Below are 4,769 nucleotides of genomic sequence, written 5' to 3' on the forward strand. Positions count from 1 at the left end.
GACTTACACACCAAACACAAATCCAAAGAACATCTCACCTGTTATCATTATTTCTCCCCAACCACTGCTGTTGTCTGTAGTATCGATTCCATGTATCTGAATCGACAGTGCTCGATTGACATTGTGCTCACTGACTGGCCTGCATCACAATGCATATAGGCCGGTTGATGCAGTCATTGTTTCTGACTTAATAGGAACATGGAACCCTGCCAAATTGCCTGAACTCTACTGGTTCCCCACGCACAAGTTAATCTTAGCCTAGACCTGGACTAAAAATCACCTCAAATGCGAGAAATCCTTTAAACATGTTTCTTAGTCCAGACTCGGCTAATCTGTGTCTGGAGTAACGAGCCTTTAACTTGGTCTGAACCCAAGAGATCCCACAACGAGATGCTTGAAAACTTAACACAAACTGTTTCCAGAATACCTCAGACCAAATAATAGAGAAGGCTGGATTCACCAGCTTCAATACCAACTTTATGACTCACCAGCTATCAATACAACTGTTATTGACTCACCAGCCTATCAGCCAGTAGGTATCAAGAGGAACTGTTATTGATCACCAGCTACAGCCATTATCAAGAGAACTGTTATGACTACCAGCTATCAGCAGGTATCAGATTACAAACTTTATTACTCACAGCTATCAGCCAGTATCCAATACAACTTATTGACTCACCACTATCAGCCAGGTAATCAATACAACTGTTATGACTCACCATAATCAGCCAAGATATCAAAGCAGAAGCTGGTATTGACTCACCAGATCAATAGAAGTCAAAGGGAGACGAGGGAGAGAGATCCTGCAGTTTTAAATTTTCTTCAAATCACACGATCAAAAAGAAATCTACATTCTATGATCATAATTAAGTAGTTTTAAAGAATAAAGCCTGTAACAATCTCATGTTGATAATCATTTAAATGTATAATCAAGCCTTGGTGCCAAGGACTGCCTGTGTTTCAGACGAGGCTCCGCATGCTACTAGCTGGTGTAATTCAAGAAGACCAAATCAACCACTTGTAGAAGAATCCCAGAAGCCATGTGCTTAGTCCCATATTAGGCCAGTACTGTCTATAACCAGCTGCCCAAGTCAGCTTATACTTGCTATAACCAGCGCCCAGATCAGCTTAGTACTGTGGCTATACCAGCTTGCCCAGATACAGCTTATACTGTGATATAACCAGCTGCCAGATACTTAGAGGGATACATGCCAGATACTTAGTCTGTGTGCTATAACAGCTGCCCAGATCAGCTTAGTACGGCTATAAAACCAGCTGCCCAATAGCTTTGTTAAATTCGGTGGAAATATTGCCGACAGCTTAGTACTGTGGCTATAACAGCTCCCAGATCACTTAGTACTGTGGCTATAACCAGCTGCACCCAGATAGCTTATACGTGGCTATACCAGCTGCGCCAGATCAAGCTTATACTTGGCTATAACAGCTGCCAGCATCTCAGCTTTATACTGTGGATTATAACCAGCTGCCAGATCAGCTTTATACTTGTGCTATAACCAGCTGCCCGAGATCAGCTTATACTGTGGCTATAACCGTCCAGCCAGATCAGCTTAGTACTGGTTATAAACCAGCTGCCGCAATCAGCTTACGGGGCTATACCAGCTTGCCCAGCCCAGATCAGCGTATGACCGGGCATATAACCAGCTGCCCAAAATCAGCTTAGTACTTGCTAGGTATACCAGCTGCCAGATCAGCTTAGTACTGTGGTTATAAAGCGCTGCCCAGATCAGCTTAGTACTGTGCGTATATAACCAGCTGCCCAGATCAAGCATTAGTACTTGCTATAACCAGCTCCAGATCAGCTTAGTACTGTGCGTATAACCAGCTGCCAATCAGCTTAGTACTGTGGCTATAAACGCTGCCCAGATAGCCTAGTACTGTGGCCTATAAACCAGCTGCCCAGATCAGCTTTAGTACTGTGGTTATAACCAGCTGCCCAGATAGCTTTAGTACTGTGGCTATAACCAGTGCCCAGATCAGCTTATACTGTGCTTAACCAGCTGCCCAGATCAGCTTAGTACTGTGGCTATAACCAGCTGCCCAGCATCAGCTTAGTACTGTGGCTATAACCAGCTTCCCAGATCAGCTTAGTACTGTGCTATAACCAGCTGCCCAGATCAGCTTAGTATCTGTGGCTATAACCAGCTGCCCAGATCAGCTTAGTACTATTTGGCTATAACCAGCTGCCAGATCAGCTAGTCTGTGCTTATAACCAGGCTGCCCAGATCAGCTTAGTACTGTGCTATAACCAACTGCCCAGATCAGCTTAGTACTGTGGCTATAACCAGCTCCCAGATCAGCTTATGACTTGGCATAACCAGCTGCCCAGATAGCATGCTTCCAGGATCAGCTTAGTACTGTTGGTTATAACCAGCTGCCCAGGATCAGCTTAGTACTGGCTAACAAGCCCAGCCCAGATCTATGCTTAGTACTGTGCTATAACCAGCTGCCCAGCCCAGATCAGCTTAGACTGTGTAGTAACCAGCTCCCCAGGATCAGCTTAGTTACTGTGTATAACAGCCCAGTCGCCATACGATAACCAGGCTCTAACAGTAGCTTTACATGTGGTTATAACCAGCTGCCACAGATCAGCTTATACTGTGGCATATAAACCAGCTTGCCCATCCGATCAAGCCTTATACTGTGCCCTATAACCAGCTCCAGCCAATCAGCTTATCTGTGCCTCTATAATCCAGCTCCCAATACAGCTTATCACTGTGGTATAACCAGCTGCCCAGATCGCTCAGTATCGTGGTATTAACCATCTGCCCAATCAGCTTAGTTACTGTTGGTTATAGACCAGCTGCCCAGATCACCGTATACTAATTTGGCTATAACAGCTGCCCCAGATCAAGCTTAGTACTGTGGCTATAACCAGCTGCCCAGATCAGCACTAGTACTGTGCTATTAAAGTCAAGGAACTCATTCGGCAACAGCTGCCCAGATCAGCTTAGTTACTGTCCTATAGCAGCATGCCCAGATCAAGCTAGACTGTGCTTTAACCATAGCTGCCCCAGATAGCTTATACAATGTGGCAACAATAACCAGCTCCCAGATCAGCTTAGTACTGTGTGCTTAAACTCAGACTGCCCAGATCAAGCCTTAGTACTGTGGGCGATAACCAGCTGCATCAGCGTAGTTATGTCCTAGAAACTAGCTGCAGAGACTGTACTGTGGCTATAATCAGATTTACTAGCTCCAGTGTTATTAAACCAAATCTGTAGCTGTAAATAGTACCCTGTTGCTAATAACCTTAAACTTCCTCAATGATCATGCTAATAACGTCAGTAGGTATAATACACATGCCTCCAATATACCTTAATACTTGGTCATCATAGACAGTCTGCCCCAGATCAGCTTATATACTTGGTTTATAAGCCAGCTGCTCGCTAGATCAGCTTAGGTACTGTGGTATACCAGCTGCCCACAGATAGCGCTTAGTACTTGGCTATAACCAGCTGCCCAGCCCAGATCAGCTTAGTACATTGTATTATAACCAGCTGCCCAGATCAGCTTAGTACTTGTGGTTAATAACCACTGCCCAATCAGCTTAGTACTGTGTTAAGACCAGCTGCCCAGATCACTATACTGGTTAAACCACTCCCAATATCAGCTTAGTACTGTGGTTATAACCAGCTGCCCAGATCAGCTTAGCTCCACTTAACTCTTGTATAGGAATGTCACATGTTGCTATAAAATAAGGGTTACTATCGCATGATCTAAAGCAACAACGATATGTTATTTGAAGTTCTCAACAGTCTCAAAATGAAAGTAATTCTGGGGCCAATTAGGGAAAGCATTCCAAACATCAGATCTTAAAGGATATGACGCAGATGTGAATGATAAACCCATACTTTTTATTTCAGGGAGGTTAACTCCCAAAGGCACCCTTCTCCCTATATAGTGCACTACTTTAGTCCAGGACCATATAGAACCCTATTCCCTATATAGTGCACTACTTTAGACCAGAGCCCTATGGAACCCTATTCCCTATATAGTGCACTACTTTATACCAGAGCCCTATGGAACCCTATTCCCTATATAGTGCACTACTTTAGACCAGAGCCCTATGGCACCCTATTTCCTACATAGTGCACTACTTTAGATCAGAGCCCTATGGCACCCTATTCCCTACATAGTGCACTACTTTAGACCAGGGCTCTATGTGCACTATACAGAAAATAGGGTGCCATTTGGGACGTTTCTCTACTATACTGTGCCAGGCTGCTGTTTCCTCCGGCTGTTAAGCTTCTGTTTTACTGTTGTTTTAAAGTTTCTACATTGTTGATGGAACAGACAGTGGTTCTGTGTCCCGGTTCAGAGAATAGTTCTGTTATTGAACTCTGTGGTTGATGGAACAGACAGTGGTTCTGTGTCCGTTTTGATGAGGGAGAAACGAACTGAAGGAGTGGTTTCTGTGTCCTGGTTCAGAGAATAGTTCTTGTTATTGAACTCTGTGGTTGATGGAACAGACAGTGGTTCTGGTTCCTGGTTCAGAGAATACATAGTTCTGTTATTGGACTTGCTGGGTTGATGGAACGAGACAGTGGTTCTGTGTCCCGGTTCAGAGAGAATAGTTCTGTTATTGAACTCTGTGGTTGATGGAACAGACAGTGTTCTGTGTCCCGTTTCAGAGAGAATAGTTCTGTTATTGAACTCTGTGGTTGATGGAACAGACCAGTGGTTCTGTGTCCCGTTCAGAGAGAATAGTTATGTGGGTTGTTGTTGATTAGGAACAAGTAATGATTGAG

The 4,769-nt window shown here is 44.2% G+C and overlaps 3 long non-coding RNA genes across 6 annotated transcripts in view; 2 read left to right on the forward strand and 1 right to left on the reverse strand.

The window, feature by feature from the left end:
• Positions 1-1,237: 1,237 nt before the first annotated feature.
• Positions 1,238-3,667, reverse strand: LOC139024760 (uncharacterized). Its single transcript, XR_011476120.1, has 3 exons — positions 3,608-3,667; positions 2,006-2,116; positions 1,238-1,263 (listed from the first exon to the last, which is right to left on the reverse strand). It is a non-coding gene; the product is annotated as an uncharacterized lncRNA (long non-coding RNA).
• On the forward strand, positions 2,012-4,390 carry LOC139024759 (uncharacterized). Of its 2 annotated transcripts, none has more exons than XR_011476118.1 (3): positions 2,012-2,072; positions 2,874-2,914; positions 3,632-4,390. It is a non-coding gene; the product is annotated as an uncharacterized lncRNA (long non-coding RNA). The 2 variants fall into 2 exon arrangements; XR_011476119.1 differs by having other exon boundaries at positions 3,637-4,390.
• Positions 4,391-4,437: 47 nt separating this feature from the next.
• The window catches only part of LOC139024761 (uncharacterized), a 2,305-nt gene continuing 1,973 nt past the window's right edge, over positions 4,438-4,769 (forward strand). The window contains exon 1 of one of the 3 annotated variants that reach the window (XR_011476123.1): positions 4,438-4,502. This is a non-coding gene — a long non-coding RNA (uncharacterized lncRNA). Of the gene's footprint in view, positions 4,503-4,552; positions 4,707-4,769 lie in introns of those variants that run through there. The other 2 variants (XR_011476121.1, XR_011476122.1) reach the window with 2 other exon arrangements.

Source organism: Salvelinus sp. IW2-2015, unplaced genomic scaffold (genome assembly GCF_002910315.2).
Source record: "Salvelinus sp. IW2-2015 unplaced genomic scaffold, ASM291031v2 Un_scaffold1849, whole genome shotgun sequence".
NCBI classification, from domain to species: domain Eukaryota; kingdom Metazoa; phylum Chordata; class Actinopteri; order Salmoniformes; family Salmonidae; genus Salvelinus; species Salvelinus sp. IW2-2015.